Source organism: Sciurus carolinensis, chromosome 4 (genome assembly GCF_902686445.1).
Source record: "Sciurus carolinensis chromosome 4, mSciCar1.2, whole genome shotgun sequence".
NCBI classification, from domain to species: domain Eukaryota; kingdom Metazoa; phylum Chordata; class Mammalia; order Rodentia; family Sciuridae; genus Sciurus; species Sciurus carolinensis.
The window spans coordinates 156,750,475-156,763,759 of NC_062216.1; the positions used below are offsets into that span (position 1 = coordinate 156,750,475).

A 13,285-nucleotide genomic window follows, 5' to 3' on the forward strand; every position below is an offset into this window, starting at 1 on the left:
CTTATTGCAGAGAATCTATGGGATGCCTCAGAAACTTCCTGAGTGGCTAGTGTAACTATGGGACTTTGGGAGTTGGTGAATACAAGGAAATATTAACAGCAACTGGGTAAAGAGTAAGATGCCAATCCTGCCAAACTTCTGTTCCAGGCAGGGGGCTGTCCTGCCGCTCAGAGGACCGGCTGTCGTCTGGGGCTCTCTTGTCACACTGACAGGGCCCCCTGGCTGGGCTGATTGGTCGCTGGCAATAACTGATATGGAATACTGATGTTCTCACCGGCAGCAGTTCCTTCCATTCCAAAGAGGCTCCTACCCTTCTTCTCCCCTCCCTGAGCCCAGCCTGGTGCCCTCCACCCCCACCCCACATACCGCCCCTGCGCCCCAGGGGAGGACCAGTCCTGGGCGTGATGCTCTGAGACGGTGGTGAAATTCACCAGGCTGCTTTCACTCGGGCTTGCTCTCTGGAGAGTCCTGTTCCAGACTTCTCAGGGTTTTTACAGCACAAACAACTGCATGCGGGTCTGAGGGGAGGCTGTAAAGGAGTTGTGTGTGGTGGTTTTGTCGCCTCTCATCACTTTGCTGGCCTCTGTTCCTGGTGGCTTTCTTTCTGCGGAAGACACGGAGGAAGGCTCCCTCTCCTTCTGTTGACTCTATTTTTATGGTAAGTGCTCGCATTGCATGAGCTGCGCTGCTGCAGTGAACTGATCCGCTCTCTTCCCAGCTCAGCTTAGTGACCTTCCTTCTGCATTTCTTCTGTTCTCATGGATCCTTGTCTGGAAGGATCCAGTTGACTGAAATGCCTGGGGTCATTTGTCTGGATTGTCTGTCTTTTATTTTTTATTTTTTTCCCCATAAACCTGAGCTCTTGGGCTGCGATGGAAACATAAGTGCTCTCTCTTTGTCCTTGAAGCAGCAGCCGGGGAAATGTGTTCGCGATGGTAAACTGCAGCAGTGTGCAGGGAATCTGTTGGAGGATGACTGACAAATTTGGGCAAGATGAATCCTCAGCGTGCTGAGGGGCACTGCTCTCAGATCTGCAGGGGCCGGGGGTGACCTGTCACAAAGCAAACTCTTCCATCTTGCTGGGTGAAGAGGAAAACACACGTGTGAGTTATGTTGGAGTTGGCTGTAGGCAGCCGGGCTTTCCGCTCTGCCTGTGGGTCCAGAATGACCCTGTATCTTGTGGGGTTTACAACTTGGGCAAGGCACATTTGCAGCGAGAGGAATCCTGCACTGGGGAGACGGAGTAGACTGCATGACCTCATTGCTTCCTTCCCTCTGAGTCTCAGGGAACCCAGTTCTGCACGCTGTAGTTTGCAACCTCCTCAGAGGGTGGTGGGGTGGCCATGAGCAGAACATTTTTTGAGTTAACAGGAGTTTCACCCTCCTGCTGGGAGATAAAATGCTCTAAAACCATCAGAATGGTTAGACTTCTCTAAGAGAAAATAAGCAGGTTTCCAATGAAGAACATGTGCTTGGCAGATTGTTTATTGTAGGGCATTACTCAGAACGGTGTTCTAATTTTCCACCTGGTCTCCGGAGGTTGGCTGCAAAGAGTACCACAACTTCAAGTCTATTACTGGCTGCCTCTTAGAGCCCAGAGAAAACTAAGAAAATTTCAGTTTCACCTTGTTGAACTTGTGCATTGCAGGAGTCTTCCTTGATTGGCAGGTTTTTCTTTTTCTTTTCTCTCTCTCTCTCTTTTTTTTTCCGTATTTTGTTTTGTTTTGTTTGCAGGTGTGTTGAATTATTTTGGTCAAAGCAGCATCCATCCCAAAGAAAAAGCTTTGAGGTTGTAATCCTGCTTTAGTCCTTTAGAAGTCTTGGACTGGAGATGGGTTCTTTGATTTTATGTGGATTTTTAAATACTGTCCCTTTCACTCTGGGAGGGATTGCCATCAAGGCAATTCTGCCTCTGATTTGTGATTTTTGTGATGAACAATGGGGAAAATCCGGGGTGAAATTTCTGGTCTTTCTCCCTTCTCATTGCGAGTTTGGAATGCAAAGTTCTGAAACTGTCTTGCTTGTTCTCACCGCTTTTATTTCCACAGTGTGGAGTTTTCTTAAAATAGTGGAGATGACATCAGGCATATGCTTTTATCCTGTTCCCTGGGTCCTAAGAGGATATATTTGGTGTTTCGTTTTTTTGGTGAAATGTTCATTGCATATATGAAAGTATAAAAGCACACAGTAAAGCAGAAAGCCAGAATTTGTAGATGTTTACATGATTTACATGCTATCCCAGTTCTAGAGTAAGTCCAGCAAATAGGTTAATAGAAAAAAAAAAAAAAAAAAAAAGACTCTTCTTGCAGACTGCAGTCTCGGAATCCTGAAATAATGTTTGAAATACTTTCGGCATTGTTTGGATTAGCTGTTCTAATATCTACTCTTTCCTGCACTCAATCATGGTTCACAACAATATTGTGATATGACTGGCAGACTTCTCTGCTTCTGCTGATTATTCTTTAATGTTTAGCTATTTACTTTCAACCTTAATGGTGTTTTCTTACTTAGCTTATTTTTTCCCCCTCCATTTGAAAGGATTTTATCAGGTACCTGGCAACTCAACTTGAGGTATTCATCAGATGGAAAGTTGGGTGTCATGGAAATAGACTCTGTATTTCATGCTGCAGGCAATTTAGGATGCATTTAGAAAATATTTCATTTACTTAGTAGCAACTTTAGCTTTGAGAGAAAAAATTCCTTAGGCTGTCTTTATTTTGCTAAACAAATTGTTTACCTAAGTTGTCAGCATTGTAAATAGACAAATGTGTGTATATACACACACATACATGTATACACAAGCCTGTGTATAAATGAGCTGTTTGTTTACTTTTGACTATTAGTATACGTATTTTTAATAGTTGTAGTATACTCATTTAGGGAATAGAAGAAAAATTCCTGAGATATTGCCTAGCATTTTCTAGCTAGTTTTTTTTTTTTTTTTTTTTTTTTTTAATAAGGATTTCACCACCCCACTTCCAGATAACACCTTGGGGAATTTCTTTGAATTAGGAGAGTGCATTCTTCAGTATTCCCTTGTCTCACAGCATGCTGTTATGTTAATTCCTTTGCAGGGTCTCTGAAGGCAGCATAGAAAACTACTGCAGGAAAAATTGATAAAAGCAATGCTGAGTGGAGCCTGTAGCCTCTTGGTGTGAGGAAGTCACTGCAACACTTTATGTGTGTATGTTTATTTTGTTGCTGTGCCCTGCAACTGATTTTGCTTGCAACCCTAGCAAATTGAAGTTATTTGAAATGGGTCTAGAAACCCTAGATTGGTGTAGATGCAAGTACTCATTTTTCATACTCCTTAATTACAGCTGTGATCCAAACCGTGTTTTTACTGTTTCTTTTGGTGATATTTTAATGTGAAACCTGCAGCTTGTATTATGAATCAGTCATCTCCATTTTTCATCCTCTGCTTCCTGCTTTCTGTCTTCCCCACTTCTGTGTATATGTGAACAAGCATACATGTGCACAGACAGTGAGAATTGTATGATGATTAACGAAGAGTTGGTTACAGCTTCTCTTTTAGTACCCGAACTGCAAATATTCAAACTCTAATCATGTAACTGAGCAAAGAAATTGCCCCCATTAATATAAATATAACCTCTTGCTTCTGCAGATATTCTTGTCATTGAAACTGTTTTCCATAGTTGATTACCAGGACCAGAAATAGAATCAGTTTTGCATTTTAATTAATGATATTCTAGATCTGTCTAGGTTGGACTGCCCTCAAAACTTGACATGTTTACTGTCTAAAAGGTCTTTGTGTAAAGGGGGAGTTTATGGATGATACAAAGTAAAATCATTTGATTATATGATACAGGCTTCCTTTGGGAACTGCATGAATCACATCATTAGGAAGTTGGCTGAATTTTTCTATTACTTTTTCCAATATAATTAAGTCAATATATTCCCTTTTACCATCTCTCCATGAGCCCCTTTTACAGAGTAAAAAGAGTAATGTACAACTCCCACGTAAAGCTTCTTACAGGGAGGCCTGTTCTTCAGCAGAGATTCAAAACCACTTCTAACACCAGCCATGGTGATCTACTTTGAAAGGAACTTGCTATTCACTTGGCAACTCAGACAGATTGTATAAAATAGGAGAGATGCCTCATGAGCTGTGTTGAATCCTGCATTTTTGATCTCCCTACTGAATTCATTTAGGAGTATAGTCACTAGATCAGCCTCGTAGGAGAAAACCATGTCCTCAGCAGCATAATCATCTATCCAGGCTGTCATAAATGTTTATGTTGCAAGTTGTACCTCCTGGATGGTGGAGGGAGATGGCAGAACTTTGGAGGAACACCAAATCACAACCCTAAAATAATGCAAGACGATGAAAGGGGAAAATTTTTCACTATATTTAGCATTTAATTCTTCAGTCAGGCTGTTGGCTCTTATGTCTGAATATCCAAGAAATTGTTAAAAACACATTGTGACAGGTTTTGTGGACCTTTTCTCTAATAGAAATCTTTGACCCCTCTTCGGCATCTGCTGAGTGGCCTTTTGGCGTGTGTGAGCTAGCAGCCAATCTATGGAAAGCAGACATACTATAATTCAGCAGGAATTCACTTACTTACATTTTTCCTTTTGATCCCCCACTGGGGACCTCCTGTGAGTGATGAAGAGGGACTGAGTGTCAGAAACCATCAGAGACCACAGCCAATCATGCAGGAATATCTCCAGGATTCCTAGGATTCCAGTCTAGATCCTGCCACTAACTGGCTCCATGCCCTAAATTCTGTATCTGCTACCTTAGATTTGGGCCAGATGATCTCAGCAGGTTTTCATTTTTCACAGTGAAACATTGTGAAACGTTCTTGTATCTCTCTTTATTACCAGATGGGTGGTCACTTAGGAGACAATTGGCTCATATTTGATCTTCCTAGAGGGGGTAGACTGTACTTTCCTTTGACCCTACAAACCCCCAGAACTCTGTCATGACGGATCATTGGGATTACTTAGGAAAGTGAGATAATGGCAAACCTTCACGAACATGGTTTATGCGTGTATGATGACTTTATGCTCACCCTGGGCCATTTTGAAATGTCTCTTGTCATCAAAAGGGACTTTAAGGAGCATCTTACCTATCCTCTTATTTCATAGAAGTTAAAGAATTTAAGTGACTTCCTCAGGGTTGGCGATCTGCTTAGTGCCTGAGCAAGATGGACTGAGTGTAAGGTGAGTTCGTTTGCTTAGAACCAAGCCCCGCTGCCCATGTGGGCCCCTTGCACGAGACACAGCTGACAGTACTGTGTCATTCATTGCTCACAAAACTGCTTTGTGGCATCTAACTCACTGGTGTCCATTATGCCTGGGTTCATTTCATGCAGATGACGTACATGACTGTACCAGTCAGAGTGAGTCACATCGAGCAAATGTTTATGGAAATTTGTTCATGCTTATGTGGTGATACACTTTTTTTCTTTGAAATTCTGCTTTTCTTAGGAACACATCAAAAATTTTACAAACACCATGCTTAGTTTTCCTCTGTCCGCACTTAAACAATTTAAATGATTATTTCTGTTTTGTAAAGTGGGTGATGTTTTGGATCAATTCTTTTTATACATTCATTAATTTACCTAATACTTATTGAGTGCCTACTGTGTCCACCCTAAAGTCCGGCCTCAGGGACCCCTTAGCATGTGAAACAGATGTGACCATCACGCCTATGGAGCTGGGTCTACTTAGGCTTCATGGCGTTTACTGTCTTTGTATTTGCAGATATGTTTGGGTTACTCTTTCACACAGTTTCTCAGAGAATCCATTTGGAAAAATCATTTGCTTGGGTGATTTTGCCTGTGGTTTTCACATAGAGAAGTTATTTTCATAAAAAGGCACCTTTGCTATGGTTGCAACATGTATCTTCCAGTTTCCCAAAACATTATCTTTAGCTTCTGATTTTGTTCCCTGACTGAACAAAAGAGATTAATTAGCTCAACTTGTTCATGCTGTTGCTGCAATTTGCAAAATGACATTTCCATTCTTTAGTAAAACTAACCTGTTCCCTAGAATCCCAAATTGACAGTCTGGTTGACACAACTAATTGTAGGTTAAAAACCAAACCCCTTGGCCTTGCACAGTAGGCCCATCGTAGTGTAGAGTTTTTGCTTCCTTGGTCTGAAGCATGCATGGAAGAATGTCCTAAAAGTACCATAGCCATTTACAGTGCTTAGAAATATACAGTGCACTTACTCACCTCAGTGCCTTTGCACATGCTATGTCTTCTCTAGAGACTAAACTTTTAAGGCGAGTTCAGATACCATCTCCCTCAAAGTGTTTAGACATCCTTACTGACCCCTACTCCTCAAAATGAGCTAGGTAGACCATTTCTGTCCTCTTGTATCCCTCAGCACAAAGACTTTATAGGACTTTACAGACTATATTGTAATTACTTCTCTCTCCCAAACAGATTCTTTGTTCCTTGAGAGCAGTGACTATACTTTCATCTCTGTACCCCAAGGACTGGTTCAGTGATGACAGTATGACAAATACCCAGTACTCCTGAATAAAGGATGCAGAATCATCATCGAAAACACTTGTAGCATTGGCAGCTGGGGCACTATGTGGAGAATTTAATTTTTCAAACCCCAAAATCCATGTGACTACATGAATTATGGGATAAAGAGACTGGCAGACATCCTGATGTAATCCATTAGAAATTCTAAGCTAAACTCCAGAAAATGTCTCTGGCTCCCAGTGAATTTGAATAAAGTAAACAACAAGAAATTATTAAGTGCCTTCTATAAGCAAAACACTGTTTTAGGTCCCATGCAAAGAAAGATGTAAAAAACAAAACAAAACAACCCCCACATAATTCCTGTCTTCCAAAAGATCACAAACCAGTGAGGATCAGTCCCATGTGTAAATGACCCAGTTACAAGGCAGACTATTATAAACAGCAAATCTGGTAGGCTTTAGACTTGCAGATGTGGCAAAAGGTAGAGAAGGCTGGAGGGAGGACCTAAAGATCTGGTGGATATATCAGTAAAGAGGTGGCTTTGGAGGTCGGAAAGGGAAGAGGTGGGAAATTCAGGGGAATTGGGTGGGAGAGATAAGAATGGGGTCAGAAGATCTAATGCTGTTTATGAGTGTTGAAAGTTTGGGGATAATTAATAGTCTGGAAAAAAGCCAAATGGAAATCTGTTTGGAATCTCTCCTTAGGTTTAATTAAATCAGACATCTTATTCATCTGGGAAGGACATAACTCATAAAACGTTTGTTTCTCACCGATCCTTTGTGTTCCTGAGGGTATACCTTGACATTCAAAGTCATCACAAAGAAATGGAACCAGGATATCTAACCTAAATCAAGCACTTTAGATCTGAAGAGAATGTAAGACTTCTCTTCAACCGAGGTGACTGTGAACCAACTGTTCGACTTGTGAAGAACCCCATGAGTCCTTTGTTGCTTTATTGCTAATTACTTGGTTACATTTCTTTTTCCTTGGCAATTAATTTTGTGGTATTTACAAGGCATACAATTGTTTTATGAACCTGTGGAATATGTGTGCATAAACTTGTTTCATGGAAGTGAAAAAGTAGCTTAGAAAATTCCACTTCAAATAGATGCAGTTCATCTCCCAAGTATGAGCTCTGCTGGGTCTCTTTACATCTTTTTCTTTTCTCTTTTGTTTTCCCCAGAAGACTAAGTGAACATATTTGCAGGGAATAGTGAGTTGATAGGTTTGTACATTTCAGAATTAGGTCTGATCAGAGGGCTCACCACCTTGAAGTTAACTTAAAAAGATTGAAATATTTGGAGGTTTATCTGTAAATATCTTGACCAGCCCATGGAGGCTAGTGAAGTTTGCTCATAGTATAAGACATAATGAGATAGAAAAGCAGCTTCATTCATTCATTCATTCATTCACCTACTCTACAAGTATTTATTGAAAACTTACTGTGCTCCAGACATAAGAGGCAGCAGTGAATAAAACGTCAACATCCTGCTAGTATTCAGGTAGGACTGGGAGAAGGAAACAAAGAACCTTAGGAAATACAAAACTTGTTAGATGTTAGGTGAAAAATACTCTGAAGATCAGGTCTTAAATAAAAATTGTTTCTAAATTTCAAAGCAAAAAAAAAAGTACTCTGAAGAAAAAAAAATGAAGAATGTTTTTGTTCTTTCCTTCACATCCAGCTTTCTTCAGGTTTCTGCATTGTGTTTAAATTATTTTATCTCCATTTATTCTTTTTGACTTACTGTTTTGATATTTACTTTCTGACTGAGCTATCACAGACCACTGTTTTAGTCAACCTGTGTTGCTGGGACCAAAAGACCTGGCAAGAACAACTTAGAAGAAGGGAAGTTTATTTGGGGGTCATGGTCTCAGAGGTCTCAGTTCACAGACAACCAACTCCATTGCTCTGAGCCTCAGGTGAGGCGGCACATCATGGCGGAAGGCTCCATGGAGGAAGGCACTCAGGTCATGGCAGAGTGAGGAGCGGAGAGAAGAGGAGGGGAAGGGTCACAGGGAAGATGTATCCTCCCCGCCATGCTCCACCCGCCTACAGTTACCACCCCGTCAGTCCATTCAACCCGGGATGGACCCATCAGGTTACATCTCTCATCATGTAATCATTTTATTTCTGAACGTGCATTCCTGCATTAACAGAAGCTTAGGGAGATGCCTAACATCCAAACCATAATGGTCACAAACTTTAGGAGTTTTCTCCTAAATAAATGCAGCTGTTGAACAATTGGAGTACTGTGAACAAAAGTTATAATCAGGCGTATCGTCCTTGAAGTGGTTTAAAGCAAAAGGGCTGTGGACATGAAAGCTCATGGATTTCTCTCAAGGGTTAAGTTGTGAGACTTCAGATGAAGGACACAGGATAGAAATGGATCTCACTTGAGCCTGAGAGAAACAGGTTGGCGTGTTTTGTTGGGAGAACTGGGAAGCGTTGAGTGTGGGTGAATGAAGCCCCGGAAAGAGGGAATGATGGGCATCACTAGTGAGCACAGCACATTTGGAGAGGGAGGGGTAGGGAACCAGAAAGTGACCCACAGGGAACTTAGCAAGGGATTTCTATTTAGGAGGAAAAGAGGGATGGAGAATAAAGTCACTGAGATGTGTTTGTGTGTATGTGTGTGTGTGTGTGTGTGTGTGTGTGTGTGTGTGTGTTTTATACCAGGGATTGAACCCAGGGGTGCTTAACCCCAACTCCTTTTATGTTTTATTTTGAGACAGGGTCTCGCTGAGTTGCTTAGGGCCTCACTAAGTTGCTGAGGCTGGTTTTGAACTCTCAATCCTCCTGTCTCAGCCTCTGGAGCCACTGGGATTACAGGTGTGCGCACCACCAGGCCCGGCGGGATATATGTATGTTAACGAGTGACCTTTACAAAACCGGGTTCTGTCCAGTGTAGAACATCTGTGTGAGTTGATTAGTGGAAATGATGCCTTGAAACGAAAAGCAGTATTTATGGATTTCCAGAAATTCTCACTCTTTATTCTGCATGATCTTTGACTCAGCTTCAGTGTTCCATTCTGCTCCAAGCCAGCTTTCAGTCAATACTTTCTACCTTGTTTCTGAAACAATTAGGATTTAAAGGAAAATATCTCCTGGTGGCAGAGAGTCCAGGCTCTGCGGCAGATAATCTGTTCCCATCCTGGATGTGCCACTTACTCACCTTTGGGCCTTTGGCAAGTTGCTGAGTTTCTTTGTGCATTACTGTCCTCAATTATAGGCAGGGGAGTAACTAATAATCCTTCCTTCATGACCGTTACAAGTGATAAATTAGGTGATACCTGGACAGTGTCGGCAAGAGGGTTAATTACTTAAAGCCTGTTAACTCATTATTGTCGGTCTAGTGTTTGGAGAAGTGCTCTAATGTGCATGTAAGTACTTCTCCGTTCAGCAGACTATCATTTGACAATCACAAGCACACCTTCTCCCTGTTTGTGCCTAATGATTGTGATTGTGTGAAGCTTTTTGGAGAAATCGAATAAAGTTGTTTGCTATCAGTCCCTAGGCACTGACTGAAATTTGGAATTTACCTAGATTGTATTTCAAGCCGGTATTTCAGGGGTGCATGGAGCAGTGGGGTGGGAGGACGGTGTGGCCACTGGCTCCCTTGGAGGAGGAGCAGTCACTTGCCGGCAGGAAAAGAGAAGAGTGAGGTGAAGGAGAAGAAGAGCGGGATGGTGGCAAACCAGACGGATTCTTTGTCTCTGCTGATGTTCCAGGGGGTCCAGGGATGGCTGCTTCTCTGGTGGTGTGGGGTCTGCGCCGGCCACTGCTCCAGCAGACCTTGCAGCTTCCTAGCCAAGGAGCTAGGACAGGTGTTGATGGAGGCAGGGGTTAGGGAAGAGCAGCTAAGTGCCAGTAAGCTTGTAGGGAGGAATGCCTGCGTCCCGGGGCGTGCCGGTTTAAAAACGTCGATGGCTCTGACCGTGTGGCCTTCGACTGAGGTGTGTCCCAGCAGCCGGGCACAAGAGTGTCTCTTTCCTCACACCTAAGCCCGGGGCAAACATTTTGATCTTGGCCAATTTATGAGGTCACAGTAGCATCTCGTAGTTTAATTTGCAGGTCCTTCCCTGTGTTTACTTTGCATTTTCCTTTTCTATGAACGATAACGTTCTGTTCTTGCCCTTGGTAGGCTCGCTTTTCAAAAATTGAGTCTTGATTTTCAGGAGCCCTGTCTATCCTAACGAATCCACACTTTTTATGGCGATTTCCCCTTATCATTTGTCTTTGATATTGTTTATAGTATTCAAAGCGTAAGAAAAATTTGAAGATTTTATGTAAAGTCGTACATTTTTTCAGTAGTGGCTGGATTTTGTGTAATAATGAGAAAAGCCTAAGCTACTCTGAGATCATAAAATTCATCCTTCCACAATTTCCTTGTGTACTTTGTTTCTTGGGTGGGGTACTGGGATTGAACTCAGGGTCACTCGACCACTGAGCCACGTCCCCAGCCCTATTTTGTATTTTATTTAGAGATAGGGTCTCACTGAGTTGCTTAGTGCCTTACTTTTGCTGAGGCTGGCTTTGAACTCGTGATCCTCCTGCCTCAGCCTCCCGAGCCACTGCCAGGGATTACAGGCGTACACCACCGTGTCTGGCTCCTTTTGTATTTTTATGAGTTAAATTTTATATAAATAAAATCATACTTGTCTGATGCATACAGTTTTGGTTTAGTAATGAAATAGAGTCTGAATTTTATTTTTCCCCAGTAACTACACAGCGCTCCCTGACATTTCTTGAATAATTTATCTTTACCCTGTTATATGGTAATTCTTGAAGAAAACCTTACGTTACTTGAAAACTAGTTACTAAACTAGCTAGTAGTTACTAGAAAACTAATTGTTTACTTGGATCAGGGTGGAGGTGAGTAGAAGGGTAATATTAGCATCATTTACTAAATTCCTTAATGAGCTCTTTTTGGAGAGTCTGCTCTCGTTGACTATTTCCATACTTTATTAACCCCTCTAGTTTAATGTTTAATGTATTTTAACATATGGTGTGTCTAGTCTCCCTTTGTTGCCCTTTTTTGTCACAGGACTTCCCTGGATCTTCTTACATGTTTATTTTTCTGTCAGACCTTTAGATATTAGCTAGTTCTAAAAGTAAAATCATATTTTGGGGGAAGGATTAAGTTAAACATGTAGCTTAATCTAGAGAGAATTCTTTATGATATTGAACCAGTTGGTCCCCTTCGGTTCCCATTTATTCAAATCTTTTATGAATCTCTGTAGTGTTTTTAAAGTATTTTTACACATCTATCTTTCATAGTCTTTTTCTTTAAATTATTTGCTATGGTTTAGGACAGGTACTGCCTCAGTCTTCCTATATTTCTAGGAGTATTTAGGGATGAGAAGGGAATGAGAGTGTTTCCTAGACACCGTAGAATAAAGTCTCTGGAGGATGTGCTTTATTGTAAAATCTCAGCATTTGCCTACATGGATGTGATTGACTCTTTTTTCTTTTATCTCTCATTTTAAAACCCATATTTTGAGGGGCTGCAATTGTGGCTCAGTGGTAGAGTGCTTGCCTGGATTGCATGAGGCAATGGGTTCGATCCTCAGCACCACATAAAAATAAATAATAGATGAATAAAAATTTAAAAAGCCATGCTTTGAATTGGTAATAGAATTGCAGAAACATATTTATTTTAAACTTGCAACTGAGTATCACAAATAATTGTGATATTCAGAACATCAACTGCTCAGATCCTTTGCAGAGTGTTCTGTATCTTATATCAATTCATTTAATGAAGCACTTAATGAGCACTTACTATAAACCAAGCATTAGGAATATGAAGAATAGTAAAACAAGGTCCCTTTCATTAAGACGTTTGTGGTTAACTGGGAGACTCACATGGAAACTTGTGGTTATAATAAAAAAGGTGATATACATTCATGAAAGTACATGCAAGATGAAGTTGGATATTAAAGAGAGGGTTTAAAGCTGTTCTGGGGCCATCAAGAAAGGCTTTGCTGAGGAGGTAATATCTGAATTGGACCATTTAGATGAGTTGCTACCAGGTGGACAAAGCAGAGGAGGCTGCTCCAGGTAGACAAATTAGCAAGTGCAAAGGCACTGGGGCATGCAGTTCAGTCTATGGGGCTCTAATAGGAGATGAAGCTAGGAAGATCTTCAAAGTTTTGTATGACATGCAAAAGAGGTCGTACAATAATCGGTAGGCACTGAAGAAAAATTTGAGTAAGAGACAAGATGAGATTGTGCATTATATCACTTTGGTACCCTACAGAGGACAAATTAGAACAGCATAAAATCAGGGTATAAAATCAGGTATGCTAATGTGGAGATTACGAGTGGGCCCAGTGAGAGACTATTTGCTGTCAAACTAGGGCAGTAGTGTTAAGTGACCCAGAGGCCCTATGTAGGATTTTTTTCAGCAATTAGGGATTAGAATCACCTGTGAATCACCAGGTTCTGTTCCAGATGCTAGACCTGCCACAGCATACAAGATAGACATGCTCCCTGCTCCCCTTCTGTATCCAAGGGGGAGGAGCCTGACAGGCTGATGCCTAAGCTGACAGACATTCCAAGCCCTGGTAAGTATGACAAAGCAGAATGTGTCAGAGTGAAGGGAATAAAGAAGGTGGTTGAGGAGTATGTTGGGCAGGGTAGCCCTCTGGGCAAGATGGTATTTGAGCAGAGACCTGAGGGGAGGAAGAGAGGGTGTGAACCAGAAGATGTATGGGAAAGGGTGTCCAGGCAGAAGGAACACCGTGCAAAGGCCCTGAGAATCAGCTTGGCGTAATTAAGGAATAGCAAGGAGGCCTGTGAGGGCTGGAGCAGAGCCA

The 13,285-nt window shown here is 41.7% G+C and overlaps 1 protein-coding gene across 2 annotated transcripts in view; it reads left to right on the forward strand.

The window, feature by feature from the left end:
- Positions 1-445: 445 nt before the first annotated feature.
- Ano4 (anoctamin 4) overlaps positions 446-13,285 on the forward strand; it is a 322,489-nt gene continuing 309,649 nt past the window's right edge. For both annotated transcript variants that reach the window (XM_047550092.1, XM_047550093.1), the window contains exon 1: positions 446-658. The gene's annotated coding sequence lies outside the window, so the exon portion shown is untranslated. The remainder of the gene's footprint in view (positions 659-13,285) is intronic.